The sequence below is a fragment of the Monopterus albus genome, unplaced genomic scaffold (genome assembly GCF_001952655.1).
Source record: "Monopterus albus unplaced genomic scaffold, M_albus_1.0 scaffold183.1, whole genome shotgun sequence".
NCBI classification, from domain to species: domain Eukaryota; kingdom Metazoa; phylum Chordata; class Actinopteri; order Synbranchiformes; family Synbranchidae; genus Monopterus; species Monopterus albus.
In genome coordinates, this window is record NW_018128063.1 from 1,406,569 (window position 1) to 1,414,147 (window position 7,579).

Consider the following 7,579-nt stretch of genomic DNA (forward strand, 5'->3'; position numbering starts at 1 on the left):
TGGACATGAGAAATAGACCCGGTGGAAGCCAATGGACACAGAGATCAGGGGGGCCGGACAAGAGGCACTAGGAGGGAAGGAGGAGTGTGTGTGTGCGCGAATGAGAGAGAGAGAAAGGAGAGGGAGAGAGCCAGAGATGTCTAATGAAAGCAATATGCAGAAAGAGAGGGAGAGAGATAAGTGGACGCACAACAGGGCAAGGGAAGCCGCGGACAGGAGCACAGTGGAGGGGGGCGGATATAATACCGCTACACGTCTGAGGAGTGTGTGTGTTTGTTTGTGTGTGAACAAAGTTTGTGCATGTGGTGGCATCTTTTTAGGTCTTTTTCAACGCAAAGCTCACCTGGACGAGCGTGTATACTGTATATGCCTGTGTATGTCTGCGTCCTTATTGTGCGTGTACATAAAGGTAACGTTAGGGAGATCGTGTTAAAATACCAGAGAGGCTCAGCAAACTATCCGGTGACAGTAAACAGGACAGACAGGTTGAACGACCTACAGAAACATAATCTGGGTGGCTTCACCTATGCTCTACATACACAGTGGTCGGTACTAATCTGCTTCCCGATAACAGTCACACTCGGCCCCACAAAGCAAAATCCAACTATATGCAACACCTCGAATTTGAATATTATGGTTTATTAGGTCTGACCATGACTGTACCCTGAAATATTGTATGCTTGTTTATACTTGTAATCACAAATCACTTACACTATAACAAAATTGTAAGAAAAACATTTTCGCAGAACGTCTTCTTACAGACTCAATCAATGTTAATATCTTAACTTAAAGGCAAAGTTTTCTTGTGTTGCTGTATTTTTATTTTAAATTGAGAATCTGGAGGGATTCATGTTTAATGCTGATACCTGGTCCATTTATGTGTTTTTGTGTCATTTTAAATTCAGCCATCCAACGGAGAATAACTCACACTTATACTCTACAATGTGGAGGTTGTACAGTATATGAGGTACTGTCTGTGTATTAAGGGGAGGGGGCAGATCTTAGACGGGGCACTATAGGGTCCGAAGCCCCTCTCTCCTTCTGTCTGCGTGAAATCCGAACTGCAGCCCCATGCAGACCATAGGAGTGCGAACGGGCCCATACGCGCCCCGTGTAATAACTTTCAGATGCGCCTCAGGTTCGAGCTACATACGGTACAGGGGAGGGCGCGTTGATGGTGGTGGGGGTGGAGAGGATGAGAAGGAGAAGGAGGAGGAAGAAGAAGAAGAAGAAGAAGAGGAGGGGGAAGAGATTGTAAATACTCTTGTAATAAAGGGGGTTTGGTAATATAAAACGAGGGGCTTAAAACGGCAAAGGCGCAGCGCAGCCTGACGCGATCCGAGGTCTAGAACATAGATATCAAGTGAAGAGTCGTGGTGCAAAATGGGAGGAAGAGAGTCACTGGTGCTGCGTGGACAAGGTGGAGAAAACGAAAGGGATGGTACAGGAGGAGAAGACGGGGAGATCCGCCCGGACAGCGGCAGCGGCGGCTCAAGAACAGAAGCAGGTGAAGGAGCAGCAGCGGCGACTCTTGTGCTTCGGAGACCTGGAGCTACAAACACTGACCGAAGAGGACACGTACTTAATAGTGAGGGGGTGGGGGTGGTGGAGGGAGACAAGACAGAAAAAAGGAGGAGGGAGAGGAGGGTGATGGGAGAGAGACAGAGAATAAGAAAAGGAGAGAGAGCAGAGCCGGAGGAGTGGAGGAGGAGGAGGTTCAACGTCAAGGGGGAAAAATGCATGACCAGTGAGTGAAAAATTTCGCAGGTTGAAACTCGCTGCATGGCTTATTGGACAGGCCGGTGTATGTCGCGAGTGTGTTTGAGGTGCGCATGCATGAGAGAGAGAGCGTGCACGGCGATGATCTCGCACTGGGTAATTATTCTGTTTGTGACCGTGTGTCAAAGTTTAGGCAGGTTTAAAGCTTGCACAAAAGGTGTGCCCGATTTGATGGTGATAATAATCTTATTCAAAAAGTGTTGGATCTAATGGCAAAAGGAATTCGGCCCATTAACCCAGTGTTGGTGCATTTTAACACACTAATTATTTGTGATACTTTTAGTCATAAAGCCAATTTAAGCTTATAATGACATAGATATGTAGATTGTTTCACATAATCACTGTACGTATGTGGTGTCTGTGGACGGGATATATAGTTTTGTTATGGAGTCATATCATTTCTTTTTCTTGCACGCAGCCAGTAAAACTTGATGGGAAGCCTTTTAAAGATATGATGTAAAATTTCCGAGAAGAATAAATCTTTTAACACCGATTTATTGTAGTATTTCCGAAGTTAGTCAACCCCCTACATGCAAGAAGCAAGTCAGAAATATGTAATATATTTATCACCTTCAGCATTGAAGTGCATCAAAAAGACACACACGGTGCTACGTGGAGGTTTACTGTAGATTTCTGTGTTAATATTATTTTTAATTACTGCATTTACTTCTTTTGGGTTGTTTTAAGATTGCATAAAGAGAAATGACCATAATGAGAGACTATGCTGATTGCAAAATTTGCATCTGGATGGTAAGCTCTTACTTTACTTTGGCTTTTAATTTTACCTCGATAAAACTGCTTGAGAAACCAAATATCTGTCAGTGATAGAGACGATACACTCTAAGGAGAGTAGAGTTTCTAGTCGTTCTTTTAAACAATGACGCGTCCTTTTAAAAAACGTAACTGGGGATAAACGGGAGGATTTTAGCTTCCCATTCCTTAAATAGGGCGTCCTGGGTGGCTTGTTGCTGTGTAGTTGGCAACAGGCGGCCACCGCACTCTTTAAACTTGTTCCAGAAACACTAGAAGTCTTTACAAACTGGGAGACACGGTGGAGTGTTCGTAGTTGAACCCAGGCTAAGAAGAAAATTGAGACTTTGCCAACTTACTGGTATTTATTGTCAGGTTTTATGACGGTGGCAGGATTTAGAATTGGCATCATATGGCAATGTACTGACACCTTTTGGCACGAATTCAAAATCTTTACATCCGCAGAAGCCTTTACGCACAAGTGGAGCAACAATTGATGGTTTTCTGGATACAGTATGTTGAAAGATGCAGCTCATCTATCAGAGAAAACTTGTTTTGCTGATTTTAATAGAGCCTATGCCATCCCCAGTTAGTACTCACACTTATAGGGCCCCTCGTTTACACCATGCACATACACACACCGAAGAGCACTAACCTTGACCTCTCCCTACCCCTCGCTCCATCTATCAACAACAAAGATTTCCTTTTTTCCTCCTCCTCCTCTCTCCCTCCTCCTCCTACTCTGACTTTATATATTTCCCAACACACACACACACACACACACACACACACACACACACACACACACACACAAACACACACTCAAGGAAGACAATGATCAAAGCCCACAGAGCTGCTCGGACTTGGAGGGGAATCTGTATATGTAAGTGACAGCGCGTCGCCGGTTCCGTCATAAATCAGTCAGGCTGGTTAATGCAGTGGCGGTACAACACCACTCTGCATACATGAAACAAACAGGACCTGGGTGCATGTTTCTGTGTATGTGTGTAATAGTTATAGCTCCCATATCCCATATCCGATCTTTACTTCTTATTATTAAAAACGAAGCGACAAGAATTAGGAGACATCGATAGGAATTAATTTGGGAGGCATAGGCCACACTCAGATGGAAAATGTGATGTAGCCCGAGCCGATATATTCTGCTCAATTTGTAGGACACACTCTCCCATCTTTAACTTAACTTCTCCTATTCAGCACCTTTATTTAACTTTCACCAGCCTATATATGCAGTACGTATATGCAGCGAGTAAATGGACAGCAGCATACTTTGATGACAGTTCATAAAATAGGGAGAATTTAGGCTTTGTAAATCAGTGTGAAAAGAGCCGAGGGACTACAGGGTATCAGACCGATGGTGGTCACATGCGCGCCTTCCCTGCACGCACGACAGCTCCGGGGAAATTGAGTGACTGGGGGCGCATTTCAATATATGGAAATGACCGGGGGGCTCTGAGATAAATCAAGCCCTCCTCCCTTATACCAGGCTCCTCTTCATGCCTTCATTTCTCACTGTCTCTATGCAGCCTCTGCTTTTGTTACTTTTGTCATAATCTGCCTAAAGCCGTGCGTAAAGACGCGCAGTGCAAAGTGACATTACCGACGTTATATACAAAGACAGAATTCAAGGTCTAGAGCAATTATGTTGAAACTGTGATGGATGGGCTCCAACAGCCACCTTTTTGAAAAAAAAAAGGATCCAATCTCCAGTCTGGGATCAAAATAAGACAAACAACCACTGATTAAAATCAGCTCCAAAATCATGTATGCTCCGATAGTTGGATACTGCATTCACATAGTATTTAATTTCCACCAGTAGGTTTGATTTATAGGAATAAATGTGTGGTTTAAATTGCTTTGATTGTCTTTACACCACTGATTCTCTCTGAACCAATCTTCAGTTTAGTTTTATATGATTTAACATTTATTCAAAGGGATTCGGCCTCGTCTCAGTGTTGCCAGTAAAATTATGATTAATTGTTGGGCCTACAAAGTCAAGTGATCTGCACTTCTTTGTTGGGTTATTAAGCACCAGTTATTATTAAACTAATAAGTAAAGTTTTGTGGTTAGGATAACAAAAAAAACAACAACATTTTTACTATTCTAGATAAGTAAATCGGGCAAAACACGACCAGTGCTTTAAAAAATGATAATAGTTTTCCATTTTCGTGTGTTTATGACGGATTAGTGCCAAATCCCTGTGAAATCAAGTCCCTCGCTTTTTGCGGAGGAATTGTAGTCGCCCTACATCCCTATACACACACATGCAGCACACCAACACCACTACCACACTTCCATCGCCAAAAGCTTCACAATAACTGGAGCGGGCTGGATTTCACAAATGTGCCATTATCACATTGGTGGATGTGCACGCACGGCATTGCGTCGACCCGGTGGTATTAGATTAAATCAGGGGAGATTACACGGCTATAGACCAAATTATCAGGACTTCCATCCCCCACCCTCCACCCCATGTGAGTTCCAAGTCAGTCAGAAAGCACTTTCAGTCAAATACAATAGAAATGAGAGCGCCATAACTTTGTGGGCACAGATAGATGACCGCTTTAGAACACGCCATGGTAGTCATTAATGACTTCGCTGTCTGAATCTGGAGGGCCCTAGAGCAGAACCCCCGCTGGAGATCACAACAGGGTCCCGAGTGTTTATAGACAACCATTCACCGTGCAGCTTCCCTCTGCGGCCTTCCTCCTCCTCCTCCATCGCCAAACAGTCTGTCCCTCCGTGTCGGGTGTGTTAATGCCGCCGCAGATAAGTCTGTGTTAATTTCACACTAAAGGGGAAGTTGTGCCGATGAATGACAGGAAGACCTGTCATGTATTTTTCTTTCCTGAGAGGCGCCTTTAGCTATGGCGATCTTTAAAGGGAGGGGAGGTGGCTGTATAGGGGATCTGGTGGGGCCTATTTGAGTTGGTGATGTTGAAATGTGCTTGAACACAGATAGTTCAACAGCTAGGGAAGTAGAAAGCTGTGTATGTGCGGTGGTAATTGAATTGTAGTTTTAATGATAAACAAGTGACGTGGAGCTACTCTAATAATGCACAGAGGTCTCTCTGCTGCTGCCTTTTCTTGCTCAAAGGAACAATCGCTGGGCAAACATTAAACACTGTTGATGGGCGCACGTTTTCTACTGTATTTTAGAGTGAATGCATAGATTGATGTAATAGCCTTATAACTTTTTAAATAATACTTGTATACCCGTTAGAATCATAAGCTGCACTGGTTCCATTTGAGGTGACTGTGACTTCACATCTCCAAACACGGAGACTAGCTCCACCTAGTGTCCAAATGCAGTGAGTGTAAGAGCGCAGGGGAATGTAAAAAAGGGGCCCCTAAAGCCTGCCGCCTCCGCCGACTAATGACTCGGAGCATCAAAAGGAGATTCATGTTGAAAACGAAGAATTAAATTATTTTGGATTTAAAATTCAATAAACCCTTCTAAAACATCAGAAATGTTTGTTGAAATCATCCAAATAAATATAAAGTCAGATGGGGAAGGAGAGTTCATGCTGAAAACAAGATGGGGGTGAGTCATGCAGAGGAGAAGATGAGATTTAAAATACGTAAGGGGGGGGGGGGGGGCTCTTTTAAGGTTTCCGGATATCGAATATCCGCAGAAACCCCACCTCTAATGGAATAACACCGATCGGGTTGTATAGCGTTATATTTCTTATATTTCCCGTACGTTTTCCGAAAAGGCCACATAAGTCTTTGTGGATGCCTAATAGTAAAGTTAATATTGCTATTATTATTAGTGCGAAAATGTCCATTATATCATTAGTTTGCTAGTCTGTTAGTTTAATATTAAAATAAATAGTCAGACTGATTGAGTCTATAGGATTGCTATTCATTAGGAGCAACAATTAACATGGATCAAATACATCTTTTCCTTAGCGCCGTTTCTTCTGAAGTCTGAGCGGGACGCACCTCAGAGGGTTTAGCGATGAAACATGTATTTTTAATGAATATCAACAGAAGAAGCCCTCTCCCCTCCCTCCAAAAGCCAGGGGCCCGGCTATCTAATTAGATTAAGCGGTGGTGAGGGGCGGTGCGGGCCGGACGGGGGAATACTGCGGTAATGACTGTTATCACGGCAGCGACTTTCTAATGGGCTCTGAAGCGCAGCCGCGCAGTCAGAACAGGGCGCCTTTCAAACCATTAACACCGAACATAACAAATCTAATGTGACATGACACCCTTCTGTTTCAGTGTGCCTGTCAACCAGCCGCGCCAGCTCACCAGAAAGCCTCAGGTAGAACACTGCTGAACGTCAGAGGACTGCTACACTGAGTCCAAGGACTGTTTGTGAGGAGGACGTGGGGCGACGCCTGATTACTGACAACATAAGAAATAACATAGTTACTGGTGGTTCTCCTTCATGGTAAATAGCACAACACGAGTTTCTCATGTGACTTATGAAATGACTGCAGTAAAATGTATTCGATATTTTTCAGTGTGTAACACCAGAGCAAAGGACAGGCGATTTTAAAACTTTTCAAAATACAATTACAAAGCGCTTTGCGGATAGAAAGAAAGCTATATAAAAAGAGAAAAGGTGGAGAAATGCAGGTTTTGACTGCATCCAGGTAAAAACCGCTCCAGAGTTTGGGGGCCGTGACAGCAAATGTACCATCTCCTTTAAATCTCCTTTAATTTATGTCAAGACCAGGGACAGCAACGTTTGGCTGCAGGATCTGAGGTTGAGTGCAGGTACACACTGAATGGGCACAAAGGCTCACAGATGGATCCAGAAGCCATGCCACAATATTCTTTAAGTAAAACCAGTGTAGTAGGTGTAGTGGACACTTACAATTGGGAGGATGTGATCTCTAAAGCCAGACAACAGAATTCTGTTTGCGACTCAGACATGGTAAATAGTAATGAGACACCCTTTACTAAATATTTTGGTGATTTGTTGGAATAAAAAGCACCATGAAGTGCAATAAGCTCACCATGGCTCATTATTGAATACTACAGAGTGCTATAATCCTCTAACACATGATGGAAATTCAA